The sequence below is a fragment of the Cygnus atratus genome, chromosome 7 (assembly GCF_013377495.2).
Source record: "Cygnus atratus isolate AKBS03 ecotype Queensland, Australia chromosome 7, CAtr_DNAZoo_HiC_assembly, whole genome shotgun sequence".
NCBI lineage: Eukaryota > Metazoa > Chordata > Aves > Anseriformes > Anatidae > Cygnus > Cygnus atratus.
In genome coordinates this window covers 34,087,116-34,113,166 of record NC_066368.1, presented here as the reverse complement: position 1 = coordinate 34,113,166, position 26,051 = coordinate 34,087,116, and the positions used below count along the sequence as shown (strand labels likewise).

The following is a 26,051-nucleotide window of genomic DNA, read 5'->3' as shown; positions in this document are numbered from 1 at the left end:
CCCTTCATATTGCTGTCTTCTGGCTGGTAGCCAGGTAGCTTAGTAAACAAACTGGATTGATTATCTGAAACAGTTATTTTTTATTTTAATGTTGGATTTGGGATACATGGTGCCGCATAATTCATCTCCATGTCTTCTAAATTCAGTTGTGTAAGGTATATTTTATCCTGCATCCACTTCTGAAGGTGAAGAAAACCATATTTTCTTGACATGTAGGTACAGAAACGTTAACTAACCGTAATGAATCCTGCTAGCATCTTCAAGCAGAAAATAAGACAAAGTGCAGTGTCTTCTATGAAATCTTGGCTCGTCCTTCAGCAAAGGTCCCAAAAGTAAGCAACTGATAAGCAAACGTCATGCATTTTTTTCTCTGGAAAGATGCGTGAAATTAAGAGATACTGAAGTGTTTGTTCATGGCTGAGAACAGAGATGTTCTGCTGTAGCTGGTGCTTGACCAGAGGAAGGTCTGGCTGGAACAGCTGGCTGCTTAGATTGACAGCAAATACTTTGTGTTTTGAGTAAAACCTCACGTTCTTTCCCCTCCCACCTAAGTTTCTAAAATGGTTAGGGAGGATTCCTTTTAGGAGGATGAAAAATAGCATTGCTGCCTTTTGTTAAGGCATAGAGTCAAAAAGAAGTGAACACGACCAAAGATGGGAAAGTTTGGAGCAGCATAAAGACCAGGGATGTGAGGGAGGGGAGAGTTTAACTAGCCACTGTATTGATGTTTCTTCTGTCCGTGGACCTGGCTAAAACATCAATCTGTGATATAAAATGTCTTTGTAAATGTTTCCTGCTAGCGAGAAGCAACTTCAGTGCAGGGTTGTAAGCTAAGTAGCTCCCATTTGGATGAGCAGCGGTACATTGAAAGGGGACTGAGAAATAGCAATGGGTCTGAAAGTAATGCTGGGGTCAATGCCCCAACCTGGCTATTGGTCTCATGGTCATCGTTCTATTTAAAACCCTGGCTTCTGGAGCCAGTTGATTGCTTAAACCAAACTGAGGAAATCATTTTGCATTTCTAAAATTCCTAGCAATGTGAAATCCACAAGACAGATTGGAAATGTAATTTAAGTGTACCAGAAGTGTTTAAAAGAACACGACATCATGTCTTGGAAGTTTGGGTGGTTGATTTATTAATTGTGGTTGATAATTTGTCGTTTCAAATACAGAAATAGCTAGTTAAGTTTGATTTTTATCTTGTAGACCTTAAAAACCTTGTAAAATGATTACCGAAACTCTTTTCCAACTAGCAAGTACGTTTGTATGCTGTCTGCTCAAAAGAAAATACTTGCTACTCTCAAAGTCCCTCAGTCGCACACTGCACACTCAGAGTGCAGCAGGTCGTTGTAACACGACGTGCTCTTTGTCCCCTTGGGATTAAAAATCACGGGCCTTGCCCAGAAAGTACCAAACACAGCATCTGCACTGAGTAGGTCTGCTGGCCTGGACGTGCCGTGGCACTGCTCTGCTCTGCATTTCCCCCCGCATGGACACTTGCAATGTCTGTCCGTCCATCTTCACTTGGGCAGACACTCGTCTCTTCATTTCACCTCCAAAGCATGGCTGTCCTCTCATACTTCACTGCTAGAAGCCAGTGGCCTTTCTTAGAGCTCTCGTGTAAGATGCTATCCTGGTAATTTCAGCTTTACCATGGTATTTGAGAATAACGTATGTAGCCTGGTAACAAATACAGAAAAATATATTGTGCAGCCGCCTCGTTGTGTTATTTACCGTGTGTATGTCATGTCACTTGTGCACTGCTTTCCTCTGGTTTTCTGATGGCTTGTAAGTTTCCTTATGGCTTGTAAGTAACCGTCTCTCCTCTGGCACCAGCTGCCATGCTATGTTCTAGATGCCGCCGATAACTAATAATTGTAATTGTTGTTGGAATTAATGAGGTTGTGGGGAGATTCTTTCCTTCCACAGTGGAATGATAACAATAGTTGTAGCTTTATTTTGACTTCTTTTTAATTAGAATCTGTTACAGGTTGTTTGGGGGTGGGGGAGGGGGGAGGAGGGCAAAAAACCAATAACACACAAAGCCCAGGTATTTAAGGTATTTACTGGGTAGTTCACGTGATACAGTGACCTCTGAATACAGCTGCCCTCAGTGCCCTGAGAGTTTTCCTTCTGCATCCCGCAGTAACACCCTGTGGCTTGGGACAAATGACCTCTGTTGTCCAAGCTGGCCACCAGCACAAGCGAGGCCGAGTTCTCCCGGGTCGGCAGAAGTGCATTGGATTATTCCAGGCAGTAGCCGACTCCTTTAGGTAGCGTGTATTTCTGTCCATCTGTGAAATGGGGACGGTGATCCTTTCCTGCCTGCCTCTCAGTGGGCTCCGTGAGGATTAGCCATGTCTGTGCAGCAGCGTCTGAGTGGTAAGTATGATTACAAAGAACAAGATGTGCAATTACACTGGACGGGCAGCAAGCTGCGGGTGTCTTGTTACACGTACATCGCAGAGCAGCTGGCTGATGAGCTATCCTGACCTGTGCAGTTAAACCAGATTTCAGCACAGTTGGCTCGTTTATGGGCTAGTCTGATTCCTCACGTCAGGACCTCTCCTTTCTAAAGGAGGCACGAGATAGGGAAATACAGACGACAGCTCTCCACCAGAGCTGCACGCTTCTGTTTGCTAGCCAGAATGACCCCGGGCACGGTGAATGTGAGCACCTGTAGGCAGGTGCCCTTGCCAGAAGGCTCTTCTCCCAGCAGTGTGAGTCCTGATGCTCTGGCCACCCGCTTCTCCCCTGAGAGTCTCCTCGCCTCTGCCGGTGTCGCTGTCTGCACGTCGGACATGCTTCCCTGTGAAACATGCCTTGCTCTGCTCAAATCCCACCTAAAGACTTGATTCTCCTGCAGTGTCAACAAGAAGTAAATCAATAATAATAACAATCGTATTTGTTTTCTTTTACGAGCTTCCCACTCACTGCATCCCGTCTGTTCGGTCTTGCCTGGACCGTGAGCTTCCCAGGTTGTGTCCCGTGCAGACAGCTCCTGCCTGCCTGTGTTGGTGCCCTGCACACCCCTGTTGGCTTGGCCTCTGCTTATACCTACCCGAAATTTGTTCAGTGCGCAAGATGAAAAGTGCAAGTGAAAGGCAGCACAAGTTCTCTTTCATTTGTTCTCTGCACAGGCTTTAATGCCCTTTGAGCGGTTAAGTTATAGCGATTGCTGAAATTAATGAGAATGAGTGATAAGAAAGAGGATTTAGTGGTGTTTCCATTAGGTTTTATTAAGGCTAATGTAATCTTACGGGATAAATATATTATCGCCTTCTGAGGGTCATTGTCAGTAAATATAACAATGAAGTGATTATTCTAGTGTTTTGTCTTAGGGAAAATTAGAGCAACTGGGAAAAAAAATTAAGTGTGATGCAATGCGTTCAGGTGTTTCACATCCCTTTATTTGAAAGTGGTGTTAAACAACTTAAGTCCGTGTCAAATGACTGTGGTTTTCACTTTGACTGAAGCATTGACAAGGAGCTGTGGTGCAAATGAAGGGCTAATACTTAAAGTGCTTGTAAAAGAAGTTAATAAAAAAAATCAAAAGTACTGGAAATAAGGACCTGTGGGTTTGGATTTGGGTGCTGAGTTTTTGAGTTAGCCAGCTCGCATCTTCAAAGGCCTGATTTTCAAAACCAAGGGTCCTGCAGCCCTTCCGAAAGACAGACATGACTAATGGCGTCTGAAGTCTGTAAACGGTACAGCAAGTGGGGTGTTTGGTGCACATGGTCCTGGGGGACGTTCATGGAACCAACGCTGTGTGTGTGAGCAGGAAAACCAGTCAGAGTCTAAGTAGTTTAATGTCATGGCACAGTTTCAATCAAAAACACTAGAGATGAGGCGTTCATCGAAATTATTCGCTTCAGTAAAGGATTAAAGATACATTTTTGTCCTTACTCTTGCTGTGTTTTACCAGTATCTCTCATAAGCAGTGCTATCAGTTAGTGCTGGCAGGATAAAGCCCTGAGGATATTAGAACAGCATGATTTTTATCTTGAGTGTGTCCTGTCTGATGGGAGCTACTGCTTGTGGCTAAAATGTTCTGCAGCGCTTTGGCTTGATTCATGCTGGTGAAGTTCGGCACTAGGATTAACATTGTCTGGATAAATCTCCCACAGACTGACCTGGGAATATACCCCACAGTTACATAAGAACGGCGTGTTAGAGATTAAGGTGGCAAACATTTATCTCCACTAACAAAGAGTAGACCTACTTTTCATCCGTACCAAAGCTGTGATTTTAGTGTTTTTCTGAGTGAGGATTAAACTACGTGTCCTGCTATTTTTTTGGTGTATTTTAATTTGTATTTGTTTTATGCATATGAAGCCTTCTCCCATGTTTTGAGGAATATGTTTAGAGTGCAGATAGCAGGATGATTTTCCTAATTCGTATAAAAATTAATCTTTTAAAGGAAGAAACAAGACACCTCATTTCTCCTCGACACTGGAGTAAGTTTTGGGATGCTCATTCTGACACATCTTGAGCACCCAAATATTTTGAATGTATAAATGACCCAACAAAATCAATAGAAATTCATACTTTAATGAGCTGTTTGGGATTAAGTGATAAAAGCACGTGATCTCTGGACTTTATTCGTTTTGCCATGCAATTATGAAAAAGGAGTTGAGCATGAAGGGCAGGGAAGGAAGAAACCACTCTGTGAAATGTTGTAAAGCTCAGATAAAAGGCTGCCGATCCCAGCACTGCTCTGGAGGTGACAAAGGCTGAGTGAGACTCTACAGATTAGAGTAATACTGACTCCTGGTTTGCAAATTATTTTTTCAGTCCTTACATGTTAAGCTGTTGTCCATGAAGAGAAGCCAGGGAGATGGAAGGCCACATCTTGCTGTTTTGGGAATGGCTACTGTTCAACTGTCACAAAAATAAGCTGAAAGGCATGAAACTTGCCTAATTGAGTGGTGAGGGTGTGACCCAACGCTGGCTAAAGCAACGGGCATCTTCGGTACATGCTTAATGGGTGTTAAAGCAGACCCTGTTTTAATTCAGACCTTTTTATTTCTTGATCTGCTGGCATTTGGGAATGTGCTGTTATATGTGCAGCAAATCTTTAAATAACACGTCTGTCTGAAGACACTTGCCTTGCCTGAGAGTAATTTTTTGAAGCTCCATGCTGCCTCATTAGTTCTCTGCTTCAATTTTCCCAGAGTTACTGCTGCATCAAGTTAGACTTATCTGGTAACTTGGATACATACATTTGGTATAGTTATTGGTATTTATGTATTATAATGAAAGATCACATTTGGGCACTGAGGGCCCCAAATCCAGATCAAGCTAAGGAACTTATACCTATAGGATTTCTTAGACGCACCTATATGAAATAAATAATAATTGTATGGTAAACTTTGTGCCCCCAAACCTAAGTGTTTTTCTGGGAACATTTGATGGTTGTTCTTCTGAATTCTCATGTTAGTTGAGCAAGTTTCTCCAGAAATAAGGAAATTTCTCCAGAAATGGATTTTTTTTTTTTTTTTGTGTTTCCCTAAAAATGTAACGGTATGGTTAAAACAAGGGCTGTTAGGCCAGGAGTGGTCTTTGCTCTGTTTCCCCAGAGAGTGGCTGTGGACACCTTGGCCTACCAAGGAGCGTGCCTGCTCCCCATGGTGCCAGCTGACGGCACAGGCTCTGGGCAGGCAGGCGAGCAAGAGCTCTCAGCGTGGCCAGGAGGCCAGGCTATAACACAGGAGTGGGCATCTGAGCTTCTCACTTGCCAGGGACTCTTTTGATTCAGTTTTGTCTTTCATGCGGAGGATCAGGGTAGTCCCCGGTCTGGTTTTGAGGGAGGCGAAGGAGCAGCAGTAGCATTGATCTTCACTGGGAGAAGCACGTCACGCGAGGTGTGCCACGGGTGCCGGTACTTCTATGGACAAGTCCTCAGTTTTACTCTTGACTTTACTTGACCCTTGCTTTTCTGTCATTGATAGCTCAGGGTCCTCCTGTCTCAGCTTCATTGCATGGAGACTTCTAGAGGTGTCATGAAAATTGGTTAGTTGTTGTAAAGCACTTTGTAAGTAATAAGCAGTAATACAAAAATAATTATAATAAGTATAAAGTATATAAAAGTATATAATAAGTATAATTAATGCTTCCAATGAAACTATGAAGAATTAATTCATAAATTGAGAGCTCAAATCTGGCGTTTTATGTCTGCAGGAATCAAAAGATGTGCTTGTGGTCATATTTCATTTGCTGTTTATGAAATAACTTATTTTCACGATGTAAAATTACCTAGTATGCAAACTCTCTTGATTAAGTACTTGAAAACAAACATGGCTTTGTAGTAACTTGTTATTTTCCCTGAAGAATGTGTGTGCCCTTTCCTGCACTCAGCATTGTACTGCTTCATGTGGTTTTGTCTTTGGTATACAACCCACTGTGCTCTAGCTCCACACTTGATTAAATGGCATTATGAACTCTCTAATTATAATACCTTCACTTTATTACACTCGAAAGGATTGGCTCTGGTGGATGGTAGTATGAACAATGTGTAATGTGAATGCACTATTTTAGTCTCATTATTGGTTTTATTAATCTGCGCATTGTGAGCTTACCTTCTGGTCGCCATCATGGAGCTAGATATGATCGTGGCACTGTGCATAATGAAGACATGATTCCTTCCACAAATGCTCTACTATCCAGCTAATAGTTCGTAGTTTTATTAAAATGCAAAGCCTAAAATTAATAGGTGTATCTCACGTGAATGCAGTATTGAAAATACAAAGCGAAGAGCTGATTTTCTGTGTTGGCTGAATCTGATGCAGGCGTTAAGATATAGTGAGCTATTCAGGGGAGATTTTGCTGGGAAAAAAAAAACAAAACGGGTACTCAGATGCTTGCTTCTGTAGGACAAAGAAGTTCAGTGTGGGATTCAAAACCTGTCTTTGCTTTTCCCTTCAACTTAATTAATCTTTTGAGTGGTAGCAAAGTGGCAGCACTTTGCTGTATTTGTGGATTTGTCGCTTTATGTACAACTTCTTCAACAAGAAACTGTGGAGGTCCTCAGTGGGGTCTCAGTTTATTGGTGGTAATGTTACGAGCCTATAAAGCTCTTCATACTGTGCTGTCTTCGGACAAAGGCCGTGTCATTTTAATAGCACAATAGCAACGAGGATAGTTAATGGCCCTCTTTGTACAGAAAACTGTCCAGGGAATTTGATTGAAGAAGGAACAGAGCAGGAATACGCAGAGACTGGTCTGGGAGGAAGGGTGTGGTGTAGATCTTGACAGGGAGAGAGGAAAAATAAGCAAGTCCAAGTCGTGGTGAGGACCTTGATGGTCTCCTCCCAGCACCGCCGCTGGCTCCATCCCCTTCCCCACTTCCCAGAGGCGGCTGGCAGCACTGATGTGATGCTGGGATGAAGATGTTCTCTGCTCTGCAGGGCTCCCGGGGCAGCTCCCTGCACTGCTTGTGGCTATTTTGGAATTGGAGCAGTGGCACTCGGGCAGTCTACAAGAAGCATCTTCTGTTTATTTATTTATTTTACAATAGGTGCAGGCTTTACAACCAAAACCTAATAATTGAGTTTTTTTGTTTTTTTTTTTTTTCCCAGCCAGATTACGGAGACCTCATTTCTAAGTCTATTTTGCGTCCTGCGAATGGGAGTTGTGGGCTGCTGTTTTGTGTGTTTGTGCCAGCAATTTTGCGGCAGGCTGGCAGAGTCTCTGGGCTGAAACCAAGTGCTGGTGGTTGGCAGGCGTGGCAGCCAGCATGTCTAAGTGCGGTTGGGTATAAAGAGCCCTTGTGCATGCTGAAAAGAGGTGAGATTATAAATGTGAAACTGTTAAAGCCATCCTGCCTTGGAGTTTAAAGAAATTCAATTTCTTTTAAAAATAGATCCGATACGTAGTTTTCTCTCTGTAGCACAGCTTGATGTATATAGGATCTTGTGGAAGGTGCTGGGGTTTGAGTTGGGGAGCAAGGCAGATCAGTGGCAGATCTGGCATCGTGTGCGTGTGCGCCGAGTTATTCTTAGCACGAGCGGAGCCCAACCAAGAGACTTCTGTTTTTTGTGCTGTTCTGTTGTATTTTGTACTAATGCTGTCCGTGGTGTTAGTAAGAGGAAAACACAGTGCTGTTTGCTCACATCACACAAGGTAAAGTTAGTGACCAAATTAATATCTCATTTTTCAGGCTGGAACCCAGCTGCACGGCAGTACCGTATGGGGAGCCAGTTTTTATATTGAGCTTGTTAATATTTTTCTCCTCCTTCTATCGTTTATGTTGACATTAATGTTAATTAGTTACTTGAAGCAACCAAGAAGTATTGACGAAAGCCCACAAACCCAGTGTGCTTTCGTAAAATTAGTGTCCTGCTTGAGCAGATATTTCTCCAGTAATTGACACAAAACAGCCTCAGAAGAGGAGGCAGAAGAAAACTGGTGATATGATTAATTCACCACGTTCTGTGTTTATTTCATGTTTATAGTGAAAAGACTGTAAATACTGAGCCAGATGTTCCACCTGTGTCCTCAGCTGAAGATCTAACCTAAATCATTTACTGAGGTGCTATCTTTCATGTTCTCTTCAGCTAGAGGTCTTAACATAAAAGCACTAGAATTATAAAACCTTCTTGTTTTCATTTGCCATTGATAAAGTAGTAAAACATTACTGGCAATCCTAATACAGTTTTAAGTTAAAAAAAAAAAAAAAAAAAACATAAATGTGAATGCTACAGTCTGTATATTGCAATATGGGAAAAATAACCACCCATTTGTAAATGTATTCTCCCAAATGCTTACTAATTGCAGATGATAGTGACTCATCTAATGTTTTAAAAGCACATGAAAGTTTTTTCCTTCTATTATTCTAGATAACCTAGAGGTAAGAAAATTGCATCAAATAAGAAGTGATCCCCTATAACATTCACTCTTTGAAGGAATAAGTGCTTACCTGATGCCAACCTTGTGGTTTTAGTGTGATCTCCAAAATAGCACGGAAGCTTGCTACTTCAAGTAATGAATTTCGAGCAGATAATATTCCCTTCTGTTTTACAGGACAGCTAATCCTCCTGGTTTTCTCTGTTTTTCTGATGTGCCGTGTTGTGTAGGAATGTCTAAGTATTATAAAAGGTCAGGTGGTTTCTGTCTAAGTAATGTACTGCTCCGGGCTTTAAAAATGATGCCTGTTTATGGTCCTGCCATCTGCAGGAGCAGCAGCCCATCATAAAGTTACTGTATTGATCTGTCACTAGTGCTGTCTTGTCTGCCAAATGAAAAATGGCTTAAACTCATAACCTGGGCCAGCAGTTTTCTTCTTCTAAGCCAGACAAAAATGCTATTGATCTTCTTTGCTGAAGTGTTCTTTTCACAGCTTGCCAGCATCAACACACTGTTGTCCTTACTCAGGGCTAATTAGCTAATAATTTAATGCAACTGAGACAGCAGTCTCTGTTCAGTTTAGCAGCAAGGGAATATGCTGTAACTTCGAAAGTATGAGGGACCTCTTTAAAGCTTGGTCATGATTGCAGTCCTTGTCTCAACTTTTACACTCTCCCTTTAAGTTTGATTTCCTCAGCACTAAAGAATAATGGTCTACTTAGATTGTCTGAGATGTGCTGTCAGGTTAGGATTTATGGCAAAGCAAAACCTAGCTGGGGTCTTGGTGCCGGTAAGCTTGCATGGTGTTCTTGGTTATGCAGTAGCACTTCAGGGCTGTGATGACTTCTTGAGTGAAATCAAATATTTGATTAATTGAACTCTGTGGTTCATGAGCTACAGAACAGGCAAATTCAGTCATGTCTGAGAAACAATGGACTACCTGTCTTTTTTTCTGGAAAACCCCAGCCAAACAAAAAATCCACTGCTAGATTGTTTTAAGTCCAAGTTTATATGATAGATCCTTCTTAGGGAATATGTTATATTAACTCTCCAACTGCTGTGGAGGCTGGAAGCTTCCAGTGAACTTCAGCTTGGAAGCAACTGCTCATGTGTTTTGAAAACACACAGAAGTTTTCCACAATTTTTTTTGATCTTTTTAATTCAAATGTTTGGATAATTAGATATATGAAAGGTGATCACTTGCCTTCTGTTCCTACCTGCATATAAGAAGCAATTGGTACAAGGTACAATTTCACATGGTAGATGGTTTAATGTCATATTAATTCAATCTATGTTTAATCTTGTGGGTTCTTCTGTCTTGTCTAATACTCTTTTGTGATGGTCAAAGATACAGCATGTACTGTGTTTCTTGTAGAATAAAGCATAGTATAAACTTGGGAAACAACTATTTTGCAAAGGAAAGAGATGTCAAATGTCTAACAGTTTACAGCTGTTGCATTTTTATTTTTAAAACTCGTGAGTGAAGGTTCACTCCTCTGCATTCTGTGTCCAGCCAGCGGAGGCCACGTCTTAGTTCATATTTCAGAATTACATGGGATTCAGGTTATATCTTTGTTTTCTGTTCCACATTGCTGAGCACAGTTGAGGCAGAAGAAAACAGATAATCCTTTAGGGAAGTTATTCTTCACATTTCATACATTAATTTCACTGGAGTTTGGGTGCATATGTCAATTTTATATATAAAAAAGGAGTTCAATTTATGGGGACACTTAAAATTTGCTTGAAAAAAGGGGACTTATAATCTCTGAAAGCATCCCCAAAGTGCAATTAGCTATTCTGATCTCCTGATGACTCAACAGATGCTTCTGTAAACTAGAATACATCTGTCAGATGACAGAAGTGATATGCCACAGTATGTAATTTAAAATGACTGTCCGTAAGCAGCCATATTGTGATAAATACGGTGTAGGTGGCAATAATGTCCATCGTTTCGGTAGTCCTGTAGTAACCTTTCACTTGCAGTATTCGTTGTCACTCTGTGCAGGTTGCTGCAGTCGTGTGAAATGTCCAACTGTTCTTTCATGCCTTTGCAAACTTGTTTGGGTTTTCCTGCTTCTTTTTGGCTCCTTTTAGACACACGCAGGCTGTTGAGTAATATTTTTAATAAAACAGCAGACCTAAAGGTTTTTGTAAGCCTTTCTGAAGATTCCCAGTAGCCAATCCAACTGATTTTAGACTGCACTCCATCTGTCTAGGAAAGAAAGAAAATGCATTAGTAGTCCACACATGAGCAGCTTATTAGTTCATTTGGTATATGCAGTACAGTGATTCAAGACTGATCTAAAATATTCATCCACAATTACTGGTGCAGCGCAGTTCAAAGTGCTTCAAATCGGTGGGTTTGACTGAGAAATTTAAGGAAAATAGCTGCAAATTGATTCTGTATGTAATTAATGAAACATTTCATTCTTATGTAAATATTAAATGCTTGGGTTTTTTGTTTTGTTTTGTTTTGTTTTTTTCTTCCCTGTTACCAAGTCCTCCCCTCCCTGACCTCCATGGTGCTGTGTTTGTTCGAGAGGAGGGTGGGTGGGCTGGTATGGGGACGTGTCCTCTCGAGAGGAAGAATTAATTACTAGCCAAGGCCACGAGTCATGTGTGGCACAAACAGTCCTTCTCCACCAGCTCTCCCCTCGGGTGTCCATCCCACCCCCAGGGGCTGGCAGGAGGCAGCGTTTGCCTGCGCCTCGCCTGTTGAAACCTCCCCATCGCTCTCTTGATAAAAACACACGGTCGCTGACTGCGCTACCCATGCCCACATAAAGCTGGGGTGCAGTCATGAGCTCCCAGGCCAGCTCTGCCCTCCGAGGGGCAGGGGAGTGCTCGGTGGCAGCCCCACATCTCCAAGGCTTGGAGCAGGGTCTCCCAGGGCTCATCTGCTGGAGTTTCTCTGCTGCTGTTGTGCCTGTTCAGAGCAGGGGCTAGATGCTATCGACTTGAATACGGGTTGAAAGCTTCTGGCATGTTGAAGAGAGAGGCCTTCTGAGGACACGAAAGAAGTGAGCGGATGTTTACATGGCTGTGAGAAGTGAGGTTGGTGAGGGAGGGCTGGGTTTTAGTTTAGGGTCTCTGCCCCCCCTCTTGAGTGTCACAGAAAATGAATCCAAGTTTTACAAATGCCATCCGTGGAAGAGTTTAGGAACAGCCTGCAGTAAAACTTAAGAGATCCCGAGGCAAACTTCAGCTTGCTGTGCAATGACTGTCTTTCCAGCTCAGATGTCCGCAGAGAGCACAAATTGTGCAACGCGTTCTGCTCTTGGCTGCCTCCCCGAGCCGAAGCTGGCCCAGAGTTTCAGCGTGGGCAGCCTGTCAGGGCTTGGCACGAGAGGAGGCCCTGCATGCTGCCCTCAAGCCCTCCCAGAGGAGCAGAAAACCAAGATCCAGGGCTACCAGTTTGGGAGCACTTGCGTAACGGCTCGTGCTGTGGGATGGAGGAGAGAGGAGCCTGCTGCAGCCCATCTGCTGCAGCGAGCGGCTGGCAGGGGAGGCTGAGGGGACCCGCACCACCCTCAGACTGCATCTAGCTGTAAAATCCCGAGATAGGACTCTTTCTCTCCGACACGTCTGTGTGATCCTTCCTTTCAGTGCTTTTATTTTTCTGTGACATTAACTTGCATAAAAGGCTTGGGTCTGTAAATGCGTGTTTGCCTCTATCTTCCGTAGGTTGCAGTGTTGGAGCTTTCCTCCTTTGTAAAGGCAAAGCCGGCGATGTCCCCTGCCCCGTGGTGCTCCACGTGGGGATGTGTGTGTGCAGTACTTTCTGCTGCAGAAGGAGGTGTTTTGGGTATCGCAGTGTTCAGTGAACTGGCCTTAAGTATGTCAACAAGAAGGACTTGGTAGTGGATAGATTTGAACTCAAGCAAAATGCCCAGCTTCACAATTAGAGATATAAATGCTTTTCTGTAGGTTTTGGCACACCTGGTAGGAACAGTGGCAAAAAATGATGAAATTAGTGTTGGTAATGCAGATTTTTAGTAGTGATTTGACTGGCAGCAAAATAGGATGTTAAAATTACTTTTTTTTTTTTCCCTTCTTCCAGAAGTGTACAACTGTTTTCATTAGTGTGGCCTTCAGCGCATCAGTTGGAGTGCCTTCTGTTCCTATAGCTGTTTGCTGCTAAAATCTGTTCTGATTTAGCCAAAAGGGGAGAAGTACCCACTTTTGTCTCCACTCTCATGAGTGGCAGATAATGCTGGGAATGGAAGTTTGTATATTGATCAAGCTCAAAAGGCTGGGATGATAAAAACAACAAACAAACAAAACCACAAAAAAACATGCACACACACACATATCTATGTGCAGCTGATATCACAAAGCTGACCCTTACGCTTTATTTCGTGGGAGAAGGAGGAGAAGGAGAGAGGTTATGTATGTTTTCATTAAATGCGTTAGTAAGAACTCTTGGATAATGTTCTTTGGTTGTGAAAATGAGTGCTCCTGATTTTTTATCTTTCTCTGTTTTAAGAAGTGAAACAAGGATGTGGGGGTTTCACTTTCTGTGGGTAAGCTTAGAGCCCTCCTTTGTCATTGTTGTTTGAGGAAAGTGGACAAAGGAAAATTTTTGGAATTTCAGCAATGTTCTACAAAAGGGTTTTAGTAAACGAAGGTTCAGCTCAAAACTAAATGACAGAAATAAGGGGTTTCCACATGAAGAAACCTGTTTTACAGGTGCTTTTTTAGCTAAGAAGAAAATTTTGAAGAGTTTTGCCTTATAAAACCTGGGCACAAAGTTCTGAAAGGGTTTTACTGTTGTGGTTTTCTGATTTTTTTGTTTTGTTTCTTTGTTTGTTTTTCTTGTTACTTTTTAAATCCTCTTAATTTTTGCTGCTTTTTTTCATGTGTGTACTACTGTACATGCAACCCTGTCTCTTTCCTATTGTGTTAGGGAAGAATGGTTTCTGACCCAGATGAAAAAACTTCTTGTTCATAAACAAGATGTTTAGTGTAATGAAATGAAGTGGAAAAGATAACACACACATGCACAAGTGTAGTGTTTTAAATTTCTTTCACCTCAGTGTTTTCCCTTAGTATAGGTTTTGTTTTTATTCCACCAGTAAAAATAATGTGCCTGTATTACATGCAGCCCTAACCAGTTTGCTCTGCTACCGTGCGTAAGTAGGAATGCCATAAAGATTTAAAGAAATACTCTACTGCCAAATCTAAGACATTTGTTAGTCTCAATGATGGCTTAATTTTTCGTATTCCTTGGTGTTTCATATCTTGACATTTCTTATGACCTACAATTAAAATGACTTTAGTGAAGTCTCAACCTATATCCAGATTGCTGAGTATGGTTGACTGTCTCCAGGGAAAGGCTTGAACTGCTTGCTAAATCAATTTGTTCTTTTCTCAAAACAGATTAAATATGTTTTACCGGTTTAAATTAAAAAATAAATAACCCCATATGACCTAACTGCTACATGTAAAATTAAAAACGCACTCTGCTTGTTTTGAAGGGCAGGCATTTTGATGCCAGTGGTACGCTGATAGTATTCCACCAGAGAGAGAAATGAATGGTTAAAAACAAGCATGTCTAATCCTGTCTCGCTGCTCTGTTAGTCTTGTTTGAGAATTAAGTTGATGGCACACTACTTGGGTGGGTGCTAACTGCTAGATGTGGCAATAATCTCCTTTCGCGGAGCCTGAGACGCTCTCCTGCTGCTGCGCCTCCTCCCTCCGGTGAGGTTCGTATTCATCCTGTTCGTGCACACCGCTTTCTTTCCAGGTCACCCAACCTTCTTGCAGCCCTTCCTTTAGCAGGACTAGCTGCAGAACTCGCTTGTGACTCACCTGCACCATCAGTCGATGCTTCAATATGATTTTATTGGCTCCTCCTGCGCACAGCTTATTTTGTATCCAGCACACAGCAGAAGTACAGGGGATCGGCAGCTTCTGTGCTGCGTGGAGCTGCGGAGGGCATGCAGGCAGCTGTATGCAGGGAGTCGGATGCACTGGTTATGCCAGCAGCAGCCTTTGTTCCTTCAAACCACTTCCATGGCCGTGCTCGAGTGGGTTATTGTTTGAGGCTGTGTAAGTACAATAGGATAGAAGGGAAAGGGAAGGGGATTTTTTTTTTCTAAAACAGAACAAAATAAACTAAAAAAGTTGCTATGGAAATAGATGGCAAATGGTCTGTAATAATGGGATTTTTCAAGAGGTGTCCAACCTCCAGAACAATGGCTTGGCGCAAGCCAAGGTTAATAGTGCTCATTATCTTACGCTTGCGAGCTGGCAACTCAGCCCTCTCTCACAAAGACGCAGCCCAGCACACTGCTGCCGGCTGCAGCTCAGGTGGGGACGGTCACTTGGGAAATGGTGGTGAGCCGCACGCAGGGGTTGCGCTGGACTCAGCTGCCCCTGGGCTGGCTTTGGACGTTCCTGGCCACAGCAGGAGCAGCCCGGCCGGGCAGGCAGGAGCCTACGGCTGACAGCCCCACACGGAGAGGGCACAGCACCTCTTGTTGTCCCTGCTGCACCTCAGGCCACAGCACCGGGGGGCTGCTGGGGCCGCAGTGATGGCGGCCTGGTGGCTTCAGGTGCGCTGGGCCCGGCTGGGCCTCATGTGCGGCAGGGGAAAGAGAACAGGTTTGGGAAAGTTGTTGTCCTAGAAATGGGGTTGTAGTGGAGAAAGCCAAGAGAGGCAAAGGGTTTTTGCTGTTGGTGCTGTAAACTGAAGATCGTGACACTGCTTACTGCTGCCATCAGGTCTTCTGCACACGGAGTGTGATACAGCCCTAAAATCCCCTTACATCCCAAAGTGAGGAAATCGCAAGCTACATCTGAGAAAAGGTGCGCTCGTTATTTTGTGTTTTTCAAATAATGTCTAATGCAATTTTGAGATTGATTCCACTTCTGCTTTAAAGGAATCATTAAACTGAATTAAAGGTATATTTAAAAAAACAAACACAAAACACACAGAGGAAAAATAATCAAGGAAGTGGTGACTAAGTAAACAAACCTTTTGCTTTTACCCCAGTGGAAAATAGGAAAAAACAAGCAAAACTGCAAGTTTTTATTGCTCTTCCGCTCTGCCCCCATAGCAGGCCGCCTACCTCCCCAGAGGCCTGCCGATGGTAACAAGGCGCCGTGTGTGACAGCCGCGAGCTGGGCGCCATGTCGGAGCCTGGCAGCCTTGAGCAAAGCACGCTCTGCAGCCCCATGGCCTGTCTGCCTGTGACCCGCTGCCACAGGGGAGATGGGGACATTTGGGTACAGTGTGACTGCTTTCTGCTGCCCAGCTTTGGAGGCAGGTTTCTGCCCTTCGGTTTACGTCTGTGCTGTAGCCAGCAGATGCTGTGTTTTAGTGGGATGGGTTGGTGTGCTTTTTGGGTTTTGTTTTGCTAAGGATTAGAGGGGGCCAAGCCTAGGTGTAGACAAAGTTGACAGTTGTCATTCTGAAGCTACCATCCCTCTGACACCCCCATCACTTTTGCCCCTCCACATCTTTTCCTCCCACCTCTGATCCCCTTCCTTGCCCTGTCGCTGCCCAGGAAGGGAGCACACCACCCTTGGCAGGGCAACATGATCTTTGTTTAAATTTCTGCGATGCTGTGAGCTTAGTCTCTCTTTTTCTCCCAGAAAGCACCTAGTGTGCATTGCTTACTTGAGCAACGCTTTATGCTTCTCCTTCATACAGAGCTAACAGACTTTTTGGCAGAAGACGGCATCGGATGCTCATCAGCCATATTTACAGTGTTGAATTTGAATCGCTTCAGAACTTCCAAAAAAAACCCCCAAGTTTCTAAAAACTCCTGGGCTGATCAAGGGCTACACTAACTGATGAGGACAGCATTTAATATTTAAACACTGTCTAGAAGTTTGTGTATTTTCCGTGTGGCAGAAGTTCTCTTGCTGACCAGTAAGCTGTGTAGGAAGTGCAGCACGTTGTGTTCTTCACTTCTGACCCAGTTGCAGCCCAGGATACGTGAGAGCTGGGGTTGCCCACACACTGTAAATTTCACCGCGGTTTTACAGGAATTCCAAGCTTGAACATACTGCAGTTTAAGGAGGATAATGCTAGAACTCAGGAATAAATCATGAAAAGAGGAAAAAACCCTGAAGAGCACCTGTCTAATGTATTTCCATACTAAGATTGCACAGCACACTTAATTGTCTGTCTTGGCAGTATTTCTGTCTTCCAAGGATTTCTGTGTGCATGTTTTGTTTGCTCTCTCTTCATTTTTGTTTGGATATGTAGAGTTCAAGTTGCATTTTGTGTGTGGCAACTGAAGGTTTTGCTCTTGGTCATCCTTAGGATTATAGTTCCTCACTGTTGCTTCAGCCCAGCCGAGGCTGAGCGCTGAGGCAGGCAGCAACGTTCCCGGGGGCTGAGGAGGAGATGGGGGCCCCAGGAAGATCTGTTGGTGAAGGGGTGACCAGATGGGACCGGGGCACGGTGAGAAAGCAGGGAAGGTGGTTGTGCTTGACCTGGGTCTGCTGTGGTGGTGCAGGTGGGACTTAGGGGACCTGAAGGTGGGCTGTGTTGCCTCCTTGTTGGCCTTCTTCTAGTCCCCCCCACTTCACTGTTTCTCTCGTGATTTAATCATAAGGCTGTCCACCATGCTCTGGCTGTGTCCTGTATGTATACCAACCTTTTTCCATTGATCCACCTGTGCAAAATCACCAAGAACCAAGGCCCTGTCTTAAAATCTAAGTGTGGTATGTTGGGCCTCAGTTGGCAGCGGTGGTGGCAGGGGCCATGGGAGCCCCATGGGAGCCCCAAGGGGCCGCGGCCGCCCTGCAGGGAGCAAGGGCAGCCCAGGGCTGGGGCAGCGGAGGAGGAGGCCAGGCAGGGAGGGGAGAGGGAGTTTTTGAGTCTTTAGGGCATGCCTTATGTATGACCTCTGCAGCTTTTGTGTTTTCCCCTTGGAAGCCTAGAAATAGCACCTTTAAAACAAACAAACAGCAGCAGCAAAACAAAGAGAAGCTGAAAACTGAGGTTTCCATGTGACGATGGGACATTTGGGAGCTGGCTGTAGGAAAAATTCCTGTTATTGCAGGAGACATGATCAAATCGCCAGGGCTGGCAGTCCTCCTGTGCTGCCTCTCCCTCCTGTTCTCGGCCTCCACAGCCCGTGCTGCGTGTGCTGCTTGTCTCTTTTGCTGTATTGATTTTTACAGTGTAATCTACTCAGAGCAAGGGTTTTGTCTATTATGCGTTTGTAATGCACCACACATGCATTACTATAGAAATAATCTAATACAAAGTGCCTGGGATTTCAAACATCCAGTGTTTCATAGCCAAAACATTTGGCCAAGAAATAAACCTTCTGTTTTTGTGCTCCCTCTGCTGGATCCGTACGCGCAGGAGTTGCTGGCTGTGCCTGGAGCTGCAGGCTCCCTTCTCTTCGCCAGCTCGTACCCCGGCAGCTTCGCCATCCTGTGCTGTTTGGTGGATGCTTGCACGAAGTGCTTGGCTCTAACCCGAGTGCTCTCGATCAGCTGCGTCACGGGATGCGAACTGGGAATCGATGAGAAATTGAGGCAGTGCGCTGCACCACAACGAGGCTGTGGTTTGACGCCAGGCAAGGTTGTCGATGCTGGTTTTACGGTGTTTGCAGTTGTCTCCTCTTCCCCCACCCATCTATTCTCATTTTCAAGGCATAGCCCCCTACCCCCAAACTATGCCAGTGTGACTGGCTTGAGGATCTTCCTAGAAACAGTTTGAGAGAACTGATCAGGCATTCAGAAAGCTGATTTTTTTTCCATAGGCTGAATGCAATTCAGACCAAACCCCTGCTCAGCATGCTGGCAGGGCTGGGGGCTGGCATGAGGGCCCAGGAACAGGCAGGGGCGATGGTCTGGCCCCTGAGCAGGTTGTGGGGTGAAAGCGTGGAGCAGATGCTGGTGGGGACCATGCCAGGGAAGCTTGGACCTGATTTGCAAAAGGGGTGGGTGGTCTGTGATGTGAAATCACCGAAATGTTAATGGGATAGCCCTTTTCAGAGGTGCTTTATAAAACAAAACGGAATTGTGGTGCCAGTTCTGCAGATGGAGGAACTAAAGCACAAAAGAGCGGAGCGAAGCGTTGGCTTCGTATTTCACAGCAGTGCAGTTTAAGCTGGTTTAAGCAGCCTCTGATCTACCCTCTGCCATCACGGCTGAGCACTCCTGCCCTCGTGCCCGTTCCCTGCGCTGAGTTGGCACAGCTGTTTATGAGACAGCATGCTGAAGGAAATGAGCTCCCTGATCCAGCTAACCATGCAGCTGCACAACTGCAGGCTTGGAAGCGAGCGTCCAGGAGGGAGAAGTGAGAGGCAGAGTTGAAGCTGCCAAGCAAACGCTGCAGCCTGACTTGCTGAGGTCCCGTCCCGTCGCGCCAGCAGAGCCTGGGATGGTACCCAGCTCCTGGGGTGGGTGGAACAAAAGTTTATCCTTTGGTGGGAGGAACGAAGTTAGATAAATAATTAATTCAGACTTAATTAAAGACCTAGTCTGCGTTAGTTGAGAAAGTCATGTTAACACGTACTAAATCTGAATCAATTAGCATGTTTCCCCTGGCTTGTATAAGCAGAACAAAAGCACTGGGGAAAACTTCTGGATGAGAATAAATATGTTCTGGGGGAAAACAGTCACAGTTCAATGAGGCCTTAAAAGCCAATCATTCACCCAGGGTGCCTGTCAATGTGTAACTTTTCTAGAATTGCCATTTGTTGCGGGACGAGAACAGCAGAGTTCCCATCTGACACAGATTGTCCCTTGGTGGCACTATACATACCAGTGATGGGATGACTGTTTCTAGCATATGTTTTTCAGACATGTTTTTATTCATTGTGAATTATCAGTGAGGAGGGTAAAAAAGATTGCGTAACAAATGTTACTGCAAGTAACAAGTTGCGTGAAAAACTCGGAAGTTTTTCTGCTTTGTTGTTGGTCACCTGTGACTTTGCATCACACGAGGTGTTATCCAAGTGCCTGCTTCCATTGCTGGTCATTGTGGAGGTTCTGCACTGGCCACGAGTTGCACGTTATTTTTTTCCACCAGACTTGTTTTTTCCTGTTCAGTGGAAAATTCTTTTGCATGGAAGTTACTTGGAATTTAGTCAAAAGAGAAGCAAAATGTACTCATCGTGTTCCTTTCTTCAGTATGTGCTGAATTTTAGAGCCTAGCAGCGTAAGCCTGTAAGGACACCTTGTCTGACTGCTGAAACAGCATGTAACAAAATACACAGTGCCCGTAAACATTCTGCAGTCTCCCTTTACAGTATTTCTTTATAATTAAAAAGCATTTCCTAGAAGTTGTGGTGCTGTGCCAAAGTAATCCATAAGCTTGCTTTGTTTTGCTACAGTCAGGGTGGTGTTTTTGAGGTATTTTGGTGTATCCATTTAAGCAGAGTTAGGGGGGTTGTTTATTTTTTTAATGGCACTTAGCCCGTAGCAGTCAGTGAGTGCCTGTATAAAGAGAACGGAAGAGACTTCAGGATGACTTTTAACTGGGAAGAAAAAAAAAAAGACCATTTACTGTTGGTAAACTTTGGTTTAAGCCTCAACAGAATCCTACTATCTTTTCTTCATCTCATTTTTATGGACAAGAAAACCTGTAAGACTTAAACTGCTGAAGTGATTCTCCGGAGTTTGGGGTGGCTGGAACTGTGGACCAAGTCTCAGATCTGGTGCTCCAGACTTGTTCCTGGGACTCCTAAATGTCCTTCGTTTATCTCAGGTCTGTGCAGTGAGCTTTTTCAAATGCTACCGTGTCACTCAGGAGAACGGAAGTATGATGTGCCTGTGCTTTTATTGCAGGAAACTGGATCTTGTTATGTGAGGGCATTGAGGAAACGTTCCCCAGCTACCGAGAGGAAGAAAGGCCTGTGGGGAATACTCAGGTAGGAAGGCTTTACGGACCAGCAGGCAGTAAGAAATACTTGGGGGCCTTCAGTCTTTTTCCAGATGCTGCTTCATGCTTTATGCTTTAACGACTGATCTGGTCACTATCAAAGTTTATTTGTTGCTTTAAGAAGCAGTCCTGTTTGGTCAATTGATTGCAACAACAAAACACTGCAAGCAAAGCCCTCAGCATAAACATTCCTCGGGCTATCCCTGGTACAGCTATTGATCGTGATACAGAATACAAACAAATTACTCTTTGCATGAGCCATTTGAGCTATAAAACACAGCAATAATATGTTCTACTTGCTGCCAATAAATGTGCATTTATAATAAACAAAGGAGAAATCCCTGAGTAGAAATGAACAGTAGTTTCAATAACGTGTTCAATATCTCATGTCCAGCTGTTGTACAGAATGAAAAAGCAGATAGTAGATGCTCTGCATTTTTTGTCCTCCCCCCTGTCTTTTGCTAGCTTGTTCTGCTGGTGGTTTTTTTGTTCAAGATATCTTAAGTATTTTGTAAAGCAATAGGTAGTCTCATTTTGCCTTATTTCCGGTGCTGTCCAGAGCTTTTCAAATATTTGGTCAACATCTTAATTGTTTTGTGGACCAGCTGCCTTTCCTTACACTATCATGTGGCTCATCTCCTTTTTTACTCTTAATCACATCCCCGTGGCATTTCCTTGTATTGGCAAATATCATTAAAGAAACTTTTATGTATTTGTAGTTGTTTTGAATGCAGCTGAAATTGGAGGGAGGAGTTGGTACCCTTGTGACCATCACCACCAGGGATGCCTGGATGATAACTGAATCCGTTTCCAAAAGGATTAAGCTAATGATCATCAGAGCATAGATTATTTTTTTTTTAATCTGCTGTACCATGCTCGTATAATCCTCCTCCCCTTCATCCATATTTTCAGTGCTGCACTTTGATGAGCTACAGACAGTTGACCCGAAGGCATTTCTTGATGAACATCTCTGTCTGCTCTCAGCCTTGAAAAACTCAACCTTTTCAGGAGCTGCATGGGAGAAAAATGTGTAAGACTAATATTTATAGGCTGAAAGAGAGGGGAGAGGAAAGAATCAAGTGTAAAACTTGCTTCCAGCAGAAATGCCATCCCTCTTTTACCTCTGGTAATGAGAAGCGTTTCTGACATGGCTGCTAAAGCAAGTTAGTGGTGTGTGCCTGCCATTTGCTGTGCTTTTATACTGCAGAACTGTTTTCCTTTTTGTATGGCATTGCTTTGTTCTATTTTGTTTTAAGACAAAACAAATATTTCAACTGATACCCAACTATTACATTATGATTCATCCATACTCCTACATGTTAAATGATTAGTTCCAAGTACTTACACGATTGTTTGCAAAAATGGAAGGTTGTTATTCAAGCTCACGTTATAAGTACTTTTTTGTAACATTTATTAAAGCTCATATGCATAAATCCTTTCATTAATAGCTCTAACTAAAATTGTACTGGAAGATTAGGAGGAGGAAGGTTTTTAACTGTGCCGTATTTTGCACTGGGAAAAGATCTTGGCAATATTGAGAAATACAATAGTACTGATTATAACTGTAACAGGAGATTTGGAGGACATGGCAAATGTTTTTAGTGGTGCCTTAAAGAGTATGTTGTATTTTATGCCTAGTGAATATAGGTTTAAGTCTTTGGTCTTTTATTATAAAAATAACATGTGCAGTCATAGAAATGCAAAAAACATCAAAAAAAAAAAAAGAGAGAAAACACCCTGTTTTAAAACTGGGTACTTGAAAGAACCTGCTAAAGGTTTCCCTAGACTTGGATCCTGGTTTAAAAAAGTAAAACTAAAACTCACTTCTCTATTCCATGAAGAAACTCGGGAAGTAAGTTCCTTACTGTGCCTTGGGGTCACATGGCCTCACTGCTGTAGAGCTGGAATGTTTGCCATGGTATTTCCGGAGGCTTCATAAACACACAGAAAGAACAGGGACTTCAGGAAGATTTTTATTTTCCTTTTTTTTTTTTTTTTTGGCAGACTAAATGTATTACAATATAGGTGTGTTTTTTTTAGGAATCCAGAAGTTTTTATCAGATCAGTCCAATTAATTTTAATAATTCCTATTAGTAAATTCCTATCAAATAATAACCAATTTCTAAAGAAAAAAAAAGTTAAGATACCTGGTGCTTTTTTTTTTATTGCTGCATTTCTTACTTAACGTAATTCCTGGCAACCTAAATATTAAGCCTAACTCCACTGTTTAGGTGGTCTTAATGGTTTACTTTTGGCATGTGTCACTGTGAGTGGCATTCTGTAATCTGACTTGATAGCTGTCATCTTGCAAACTGGAATAATGCAAACAAAAGATGATCACTCAAACAAGGTTACAGTGAAGAGCTATTTCCTAAGTCCTCCTGCTGCAGTGTAGAATCCCCAAGTCAAATTAGAAAAGCAGTGAATTAGTTCTGGCTCCTGGGATATGAGGGTTAAGATTATGCAAACCTGTTCTTTCAAATTGTAGGAATAGCACAGGCTCCTTTTGAGACTTTGCAAACACCAACTCAAGCTGGGATGGATTGTGAGAAGCTCTGTATTAGCCTGTAATGTCATGGATGTGGCAGGTCTTAGAGGCAATGCAGGCTGAAGTAGACCCTGCAGTGCCTCATGCACTCCTGGGTTGGAAGAGATGCATCTTCCTCTTCCTCCTCCCCTTCCTGCCTTTCCCCTTCCAGACAAGCTGCACTGCTTGTTGAACAAGAGCAGAGAATGGATGCATTTTAAAAATAACCCTGCAAAAATGAGCAGGGAATGGGAGGATGAGTGAAGTATTTTTAGCCTAACCAACTGAATTCACTACACAGTGCCTTAACGCTGCCCTAACACTGCTAGGGAGGAGTGGGGAGAGGCAGTGTGAGGGAGTTGATAAGAAGTGGTCAGAGGCAGGACCTGCTTATTCCAGCTGTTCCACCGAGAAAATGGCCAGAGCAGCGCGGCTGTGTATTGCAGGGGCCACTCAGTGCATGCTCAGCAGACGTCTTATGACCGTATCAATATGGCTTTGTTGCTGAGTCAGGTTAGTAATTGCACCAGAAGTTACAGAAGGGTGGCACACAGATTGTCACAGAGCTAGGAAGCAGAGTGGTTTTGGTGGTGCTGGTGGTGTTTTTGTGTTTTTTTTTTTTCAAATTCTTCCCCTGAAGTGGCACACCAAGGAGCAGCCTGGGTAGATCAGGGATGGGACAAGAGCCTGGGTGCAGCACGTGGACAGGACTTCCTTGCTCCTTCGTCCTCTATCCTATCAAACTTTTTGAAGCCAATCTTTAGGACTTTAGTGACTGATTGTTAAGGGTATTGCCATGGTGTGGAAGTGTAGCATCATTTACCTTATTAAAATAAGATTTCTGTTTTGTTTGAATATAACGTGTGATGTCTGGTTGCTACTAGTACAGCGCTGGCTGACTCCAGCTGCTATCTCTGCATGTCTCAGTGGACACTGAGGAAGCAACACAAATGTTGGACAACAGCAGAAAACAAAGAAGGAAGATGAGCAAAACAGTGAATCGAATGGTTGGGAATGTCTTTGGGTAGGAAGAAGAAAGAATAAGGCAAAGATGTGCCAGGAAATAAGGCTGGAGGTGTGAGGAAGGGAAATCAGCCCCTAGAAACAGCTTTGCTGACAGAAATAGCTGTAAGAAAAGATGGATATTTTCCCTCCTTAAAGGTGGGAAGAACCGGTTAAGGCAGCTGTAGTGATAATTTTGGAAGTGCTCCCATGCTGTAAGGGTAGGTAGGTGGGGTACAGCAATCGCTGTCTGAGCCCCTTCTGTTTGCGCTTCTGCTATTTCAAATGTCTGGAGCCAGGCCAAGGCCTGCTTGGGGTCGGAGGGCAGCCGGCTGAACCGTTTGTGTTCCCACTGCCGTGTCCGTGGTGAGGTGGGGAGTGCAGAGTCCTTTTTTTCCCCAGTGCTTACAGGTAGAAAAATCTTGGTTGCTGTGACATAAAAATCGTACCATGGTCATTGGCCAAGTCCTCTGGATGGGTGTTGTCAGTGGCTGTAGGCACCCTCTGCAGGTAGAGCAGTCGAGTGAGCGGGAACGGCGTGGAGCTGAGTAGCCCCGAAGGCACAGGGCCTGCTGTATGTGAGGAGAAACATGCTGTTTCAACAAGCCGCTTAACTGAGAAATTCCGGAGCACTGGTATTTATCTTCTGTAAAAGCAAGACGTGATTCAAAAGCAAACTGTCTTTTAAGTTAGGCGCTTTCTGCTTGTCTACGCTTTTTCCAAGTGAACATGCAGAAATTGAGAGAAATACCCAAGAAATCTCATTCAGTGTAATGGAGTAAAATGCTAGTAATGTCTGAGTTTCTTCCTGATGTTGTCTCCAGTGCTTTGATAGTTAGTAAAACGCTGTAGCACCGTAGCAAATTTTAGGTGAAAAAGGGACACAAATGTACCTCATAAGTTAATGGAAACAGTGTACAAGAACTTAATTTTTTTTGGAGATGTTCCAGTGTTTTGTTTTGTTTTGTTCCTTAGTGGATCTCGCTGGTTTGTGAGTTCTATGCCCTAGTAAGTGCAAAGAATTTTTCCAGTTAATTATGTGGTGATAATATGTATATCTGAATAGTGCTTTCCATGCCATTGGGTTTTGTCCTTTGTCACCTAGGAATTCCCAAGTCTTTATAATGAAACTTTGTTTAGGCAGGCCAAAGGGAATCAGGATGGAAACTTATGCTCAAAAGCTCCATATTCTTAATTGCCTTTGACAGTGGGAAGACATCACTTCAGCACAGTGAAAAGCAACCTAAATAAAATATATTTTTAATGAAAGTTTCTCTATCTGGATGAATTGACCTGTATTGAACTGACCAGTATTTTAACCAGTATTGGTTAAAAATGAAAGAACCTTCTTGCAAACACATTGTGATTTATCCTGGTTTTACGCTGTCTAAACAAAGAGCCATGTACTTATATCCAGTATAGACGAGCCTTTTAGTCTGAGGTACTTCTTTTAGCAGAGGTCTTTGGATTTTTTTTATTATTATTATTACTTTTTAATAGATTGCATTACTTTGAAGGGAGACTAAATAGAATCAGTATGGAAATGTTCTATTTATCATGTGACTGCACTGGAGATTGCTAGAACTCTTTCATGGTGATATGGACAAGATCCTTACAGCCTTATGAAGGATGCTAGCTTGCATTCTTGTGTAAAGACGTACTTCCAAAAGAAATAATATGCTGATTGAATATTTATTTTTGTTCAATATAAAAATATTTGTAACTAACTAGCAATTATTTTACTTCTCTGCAGCAATTATTTTACTTCTCTGCCCACCCTTTTCCCCTTAATCTTGTTTATCTCCTCAGTGTGTTCTTCCA

General features: G+C 43.3%; 1 protein-coding gene across 25 annotated transcripts in view; it reads left to right on the top strand.

Annotated features, from left to right (window-relative positions):
• The window catches only part of ZMIZ1 (zinc finger MIZ-type containing 1), a 347,690-nt gene that overhangs the window by 95,642 nt on the left and 225,997 nt on the right, over positions 1-26,051 (top strand). For 17 of the 25 annotated variants that reach the window (XR_007708536.1, XM_050711824.1, XM_050711811.1 and 14 more), the window contains exon 3: positions 20,608-20,690. The exons of 6 other annotated variants lie outside the window; for them this stretch is intronic. The gene's annotated coding sequence lies outside the window, so the exon portion shown is untranslated. Of the gene's footprint in view, positions 1-20,607; positions 20,691-21,613; positions 21,732-26,051 lie in introns of all 25 variants that reach the window. 2 more of the 25 variants (XM_050711812.1, XM_050711813.1) reach the window with 1 other exon arrangement.